Source organism: Mandrillus leucophaeus, unplaced genomic scaffold (genome assembly GCF_000951045.1).
Source record: "Mandrillus leucophaeus isolate KB7577 unplaced genomic scaffold, Mleu.le_1.0 Scaffold396, whole genome shotgun sequence".
NCBI lineage: Eukaryota > Metazoa > Chordata > Mammalia > Primates > Cercopithecidae > Mandrillus > Mandrillus leucophaeus.
The window spans coordinates 1,441,900-1,449,610 of NW_012104209.1; positions in this window are offsets into that span (position 1 = coordinate 1,441,900).

Here is a 7,711-nt window from a genome sequence, read left to right on the forward strand (position 1 = left end):
GGAAGGAAGGAAGGAAGGAAGGAAGGAAGGAAGGAAGGAAGGAAGGAAGGAAGGAAAGAAGGAAGGGGAAGGGAAGGGAAAGAAGGGAAGGAAGGAAAGAAATAGACTTCCCTGTCTACCTCCTCCTGAAGTAACCAGTTTTATATTTTTTGATATATAACCTTCCATTTCTTTCTCTATACTCATACAAAATAAAATGTGGGGTTTTCTTGGGGTGTTTTTTGTTTGTTTGTTTTGTTTTTGTTTTTGAGACAGGGTCTGGCTCTGTTACCCAGGCTGGAATGCAGTAGTGCAATTACAGCTCACTGCAACCTTTGTCTCCCGGACTCAAATGAGCCTCCCACCTCAGCCTCCTGAGTAGCTGGGACCACAGGCGCACTCTACCATGACTAGCTAATTTTTGCATTTTTGTGTAAAGATGGGGTTTCACCATGTTGCCCAGGCTACTCTGAAACCCCTGGGCTCAAGTAATCCACCCACCACAGCCTCCCAAAGTGCTAGGATTATAGGCGTGAGCCACTGTGCCCAGCCATAAAATGTTTTTTCCTTAGAAAACATTAGGATATGTTTTTAAGTTGACAGCATATTATGAAAATGTTTAAATTTATACTTTTTAATAGCTGCAAGATATTCTTTAGTATAGTTATACAATGTGTTAAACCATGACCCTATTTTCCCAAATTATTGCTGTTCCAACCAATCCTAGAGTAAGTATTCCTATACATAGAGTCATGCATACTGATGTTTATATTTTCAATTTATTCTTGAAAGTAAAATTACCAGGTCAGTGGATAGGCACATTGTAATTTTATAAAATATTGCTTGATTATTTTCAAAAATATTTCTACTACCTCCAACTATATGCAGAAATACTGCAGAGTTTTGCCTGTTTTGAATGCATAACTATTTAGTATTTTCCAGTCCAATAAGTGAAAAATGGTATCTCACCATTTTAAATTGCATTTTCCTAACCACCAGAAATTTTAGTATCTCTGCATATATTTATTTGCATACATTTTTGTTATTCTGCATTATGCCTTTACTGATTTGCTTTTTATATCCTCAGCATATTTTCTATTAAGCTAGCTGTCTTTTTCTGATACATTTATAGGAGTTTTTTGTATAGTAGTTATATCAACCTTATATCGCATGGGTTGACAGAGATTTTGAAAACTTTTCCCAATTATTACTTACTGAAAAAGCAATATAAAAACATTCACTTTTGATATGGAAATTAAGAGTGCCTTAGTACCAGAAATAGTTCCATGTGATAAAATGACTGCTGTGGACTGAATTATGTCCCCCCAAAATTCATGTGCTGAAGCCCCAACCCCTAAATGTGATGGTACTTACAAATGACAACTTTTAGAGAGAATTAGGCTTAGATGAGGTCCTGAAGGTGGGGTCTTCAAGATAGGATTAGTGCCCTTATAAGAAGAAACATTCTCTCTCCCTGCCGTGTGAGGACACAGTGAGAAGACAGCCATATACAAGCCAGGAAGAAAGCCCTTACCAGAAGCCAACCATGCTGATACCTTGAAATTGGACTTCAGCCTCCAAAAACTGTAAGAAAATAAATGTCTGCTCTTTAAACCATCCAGGTCATAGTATTTTGTTATGGTAGCACAAGCTTACTAAGACAATAATACGATATAAAACTCAAAGACTATATTGCCTACGAGACAGCAGCACCTCTCAGCTTCTTCACCAATTGTTTATTTCAGTTTGAACGCTTTCAATCTAAACTATTAGCCATTTACTAACCCAATATGTCTTTTGGCATCCTCTCATGCGTTGAGCATAAACCATGTTCTCAGGAATGAGGAATGGGGCATGGGAGAGATATAGATGAATGGATAGGTAGACAGACAGACATACAGACAGACAGACAGATAGGATAGATATAATCTGTGTAAGGAACTATCTTAACCTTTTTTTTTTTCTTTTTGAAATGGAATCTCTCCCTGTCACCCAGGCTGGAGTCTAGTGGCCCAATCTTGGCTCACTGCAACCTCCACCTCACAGGTTCAAGCAGTTCTCCTGCCTCAGTCTCCCAAGTAGCTGGAATTACAGGCACCTGCCACCACACCCTGCTAATTTTTGTATTTTTAGTAGAGATAGGGTTTCACCATGTTGTCCAGTCTGGTCTTGAACTCCTGACCTCAGGTGATCCACACGCCTCAGCCTCCCAAAGTGCTGGGATTACAGGCGTGAGCCACCGCGTCCAGCCTCAAACTTGGTAACATAAAACAATACCATGTTATTAGGCTTACAGAATCTGTTTCTACTTCACAAAGTCTGGAACTCCAGGTGAAAAATCTCAAACAGTTGGGATGACTCAAATATTTCAGGGCTAGAATCATTAGAAGGTTTTCTACTCATATATCTGGTGCCTGAGCTGGCATGACTCAAAAGTTGGATTCAGCAGAGACCACCAACCCATCAACAAAATGCCTGCTCCTGACCTCTTCATGTGACTTGGGCTTCCTCACATCATGGTGGTCTCTGGATGGCCAGACTCCTTACATAGTAGCTCAGGACTCCAAGTGAGAACGTTTTAGTGAATAAGGCACAAACAGCATGGCCTTTTATAACCTGGCCTCAGAAGTCACACAGCATCGCTTCCACTGTACTGGATTAATTGAAGTGGATAAGCCCACACAGATTCAAGGGGAGAAGACACAAGCTTCTCCTGTCAATGGGAGCAGAATTAAAGAATTTACAGCCATGTTTTAAAACTGTCACATATAAATATATGAATAGACATATAAGTTCACATATGTGTGTATATTAAATCCCTTTGAAATTCCCTTTAATTCTCACAACAAAGTAATTATTAGGAAGCATTTTGTGATTTTGTTTATTTTAGCTTGCTCAAGATCACACAGCTAGGAAGCAGGAGAGGTAGGATTCAAATACATTTATACTAAACAATATTGACTTGAGGGGAGAGACCCCATTAGTTCTAATGTTCTTTATTACCCCTCTAATAATTTTGAGTTGGTACATATTTAGGGTATCTAAGTTCCCTTGAAAACAAAGTGGGCCAGATGAGATGAAATTGTGCTCAATTTAAATAAGCTTATTTTACAAAACAGGAAAACCTCAGGTAGACTGAGAGAGTTTCAAATTGAAGCCAATCATATTCAGGAACCAATTCACCTTAAGGCACAGCATTTTCTAGAATAACAGGATGTGAAGCTCCTGGGTGGGTTCTTTGTCTCTTTGCTGGGGTGGCTGCTGCTACTGGACATATCTGCCCAGCTCACGCTCCCTTCTCTGCAAGCCTCAGCTGATTAGAATTAGCAGAGAAATTGACTCAGCTTTTTGTTTCATGGTGCACATGGAGAGATAGCCAAAGATCATGCCTGTAGAATGGAGAAAACAGGACTCCAGCTGCTAATTTCTCCCTAGCTTCTTCCAATCAATACCAGTCACAATAGCCTATTCCATCATGTACACAGCCTGGTGAGACGGTTGACAGGAGCAACCCGCCCACGTCATGGTTCATTTGTGCTATACATAGAGAAGTAACTGATGAACACCTTTTGGACAAGTCCAGTTAAAAATACAACCTTCTGCCCTGTCAGTTAAGAGATCATTTGAACCTAATCTCAAAGGTTGAATGTTGAAAGAAAAAAGAGAGGAGTAACTAATAACACCCCCAAAAATGCGTCTTACAAAAAGGCTATAAAATCCACTCCATCGGTACTTTCTACTTCATTTCTCAAGGTCACTGACAAGGCAGTCCAATTCATAGATGAAAATGACCTTAGCAGAATGCTCTGCTGACCTACTCTATTCAAACTTCATGTGTACCTATATGTGTGTGTTTCTGCATAAGAATGCATGTCTGTATGTTTTCTAGGTCTCTATCAGTGAGATTTACACAATGACAAAGTCTTGCTGCAACACTGAAAATTCCCTGACTGATGAGACAAGAAATCACTATAATAAGGAAGGTCAGATCAAAAAGGAGTTCAAAGGAATAGATTTTCTTTAAAATAAACAATCCTTGCAGGTTCTAAATCCTTTGTATGATTTAAGCAAGGGAATAGAAATACCTGTGCAGATGGGAAATCTGGGAAAGCTGTAAAATTCGTTGTTGATGTTGAATGAATTATCACTAATATTCAAATGAGCAATTACTAACAAATTGATTTGTCCCCTTGGGCTACATGTTGTCACATTGCCATAAGAAAGAGAGGATTTCTGTATAGCTTTGTGTCAGAACAGGTTATGTCATAAACACCTTTGACACCATTTTATCATATAGAGCCAAGGAGGGAAGAAAGAGAGAGAGAGTGTGTGTGTGGGTGCCTGCGTGGGTGAGCGGGCCCAGGTAAAAAGCGAGTAACAGAGATATAGGGAGGTGGCATGCATTTTTAATCAGCTGCTACAGTTTCTCTTGAACTGAGGAACTAAATTTTCTAATTACATCAAAAATGATTCAGGTAAGAGAGATAAATAAAATCCAGTTTTAGATGATCTGGTTAAAACCGTTTTTCTGGAAAAAATGGAATGCCTTACATATGGATTAAATAGTATCATTAGATGAAATTTGCCAAGACAAATGCAGTTTGTTTCACTGGTTTGTTCTTTTCCTTGTAAGTGTAATGACTAGAACATACTTCATATTCAATAAAGTGCCAAATCAATTAACACTGGAAATATTGCTTGACCTTTTTGCCAATTAAAATAATAAAATAGTTGATAAATGCTGACTCTGTAAGAAAACTGTATATCTATAAATTGCACTGTTTTTGCTAACATAGTCAAAATGGAAACAAACCACAAGTATGGAACACTTTAAGTCTTATTTAGTCTCTTATAGACAAAAAGGAGCGTAATCCTTTGCTACTTGCATCTTTTTGCAAAATTCCATGAATCAATTCTGTTTTTTTGTTTTTTGTTTTTTGTTTTTTTAACAGATGGGGTCTTGCTCTGTCCCCAGGGTAAAGTTCAGGTCAGTGATACGATCATAGCTCACTGCATCCTTGAACTCCTGGGGCTCAATCGAGCCTCCTGCTTCAGCTGCCTATGTAGCTGGGAAGACATAGATCGCATCATTACGTCTTGCTAATTTTTTAACATTTTTGTAGAGATAGGGTCTTGCTATGTTTCCCAGGCTAGTCTTGAACTCCTGATCTCAAGCAATCTTCCCACCTCAGCCTCCCAAAATGCTGGGATTATAGGTATGAACCACCATGTCTGGCCTTTTGATCATTTTTGTTTTTATATAATTATTTCTGTCAAAGAAAACTGTATAATGATCTGTCTTAGGGTTTTCACAATGTAACATTTCCTCTGATATATGCATAAATTAAGTGAAAAGAGATCTAATTTGGTAAAACCAAAAAATTTCAATTTTTTTTAAAAAGGGACTTTTGGCCAGGCTTGGTGGCTCACACCCATAATCCCGGAACTTTAGGAGACCAAGGCAGGCAGATCGCTTGAGCTCAGGAGTTTGAGACTGGCCTGGGCAACATGGTGAAACTCCATCTCTACAAAAACTACAAAAATTAGCTGGGCATGGTGACGCGCACCTGTAGTCCCAGCTACTCAGGAGGCAGGGGTGGAAGGATTGCTGAAGCCCAGGAGATTGAGGCTGCAGTGAGTCATAATCACACCACTGCACTCCAGGCTGGGTGACAGAGACAGACCCTTTCTCAAAAAAATAAAATAAAATAAAATAAAATAAAATAAATAAAATAAAATAATATAAAATAAAAAAGGGCCTTTTGCATGTACAAAAACAAACCCATAATTCCAGCAGGGTTTCCTAATTCTTCATTAAATACATCGCTACCACTGTGACTGGAGTTTTAAGCATATGATCAAGTCATTCAGGCCAAAAAGGACTGTAAAACATTTCTCATGAGGTGATGTATTTTTATCCCTTTCTCCTTAGAGACATTTGTCACTAAACAGATACTTTATTGTTTATTATCTTTTGTGTATTCTGGGGTTCTATTGAAAAAAATTAAATTCCATTCAACAACTAAATATATCACACAAAAACACTTTCATCTATGGGAAGATAGACTTTCTAAAAAGTATTACAGTGGCATATGTCTATTGCTTTAGTGAAACAAAAAAATGTAGAGTTATTTATTATTTTGCAAAGCCCTTTCAAATATAACTGGGTACTGACAATTCCTTTAGGAGGTAGGTGAAAAAGCATTTTATTATTCTTATTTTACAGATGAAGAAACTGAGGCTTAGTGCGTTGAGGGAACTTGCTGAAGGTTGCACAATTAGGGAATGAAAGTGAGGTAGAAAATGTTCCAAATCAATAGAGCAGTGTTTTCCACCCCAGGTACATATTGGTAGTTGGTTCTACCTAGTTACTTTATTTCATTCTTTGTGTGACAGCCTAAACAATATTGTTGGGAGGAAAAGTAGGTCTATCACACAAAAAAATCAAATAGAGGTTCAAGGGATTCTTTTTATTTATTTGCTTATTTATTTATTTATTATTTATTTATTTATCTTGAGACAGTCTTGTTCTGGTGCCCAGGCTAAAGTGCAGTGGCGCAACCATGGCTCACTGCAGCCTCAACTTCCCAGGGTCAAGCAATCCTTCCACCTCAGCCTCCTGAACAGTTGGACCACATGCATGCATCACCACACCATCTAATGTTTTTTTCATTTTGTAGAGATGGGGCCTTGCTATGTTGCCAGGCTGGTCTCAAACTCCTGGGCTCAAGTGATCCTCCTGCCTTGGCCTCCCAAAGTGTTAGCATTATAGGCATGAGCCACTGTGCCTGGCCCAAGGGATTCTTTTTAACATTGGGATTTTCCATTAAAAAGAAGTGTCATCCCAGGGCTACAATATCTTTGAGGCTTAAAGAGGAAATGGTGGGGACTGAAGTTGTTTGCTCTTACTGGAGCTCAGCATATCGGCTATCATGGGAGAGAGCTTAATGACTGAAGAATCTTAAAGGTATTTAATGATTCCTGCAAACGGTCTGGTGCCAGGGTCACTGATGTCAGCTCTACTTACTTTTTTATTTAATTCATTTGAAAACCATTTGTTGAGTGCTAGCATGGCCCAGGCACTCCACTGTATGCTGGTGCTACAAAAATAAGTAAGTATGTTTTATGGGAACAAGAAGTTAATTAATTAAATTAAGTTTGATTTATAAACAGGATGTTGCAAGAGTCCAGAGTTATTTTCTTTTTTATTATAAGCAGGAACCTGTGCTCCTTTATAAGTATTAACAATGGACCTGTCAAAGGTAACATTTAGTAAATAGTAGTCACTCTGGGCTTACCTGAGGGCAGCTTTATTTATGAAAATAGAGGTCGGAGTGAGATGAAAGATGCCTTCTTTCCCTGAGTAACCAACACAGTGCAGTTAATGCATTTCTCTGTTATCGCACCAACCAAAAGTTGATCCAAAATAATTGGCTGTCAGATATAGTCAGAATCCCTGCCCTATATTTCTCTTCCTTCATCTGGCTGACCTACTCATTCTTTAAGGCCATGCACTAACATCATCCCTTTAGGTAAATTTCCTGGACCTCTCTTACCCAGCCAGCCTGACCATTCTGCCCTCCAAATTAAGGCAGGGTTGATGCATATACACACACACACAAACACACACACACACACACACACACACACACAGAGTAGTACCCTCTTATCCATCCATTCCCCCCTCCAAATTAAGGCAGGGTTGATGCATACACACACACACACACACACA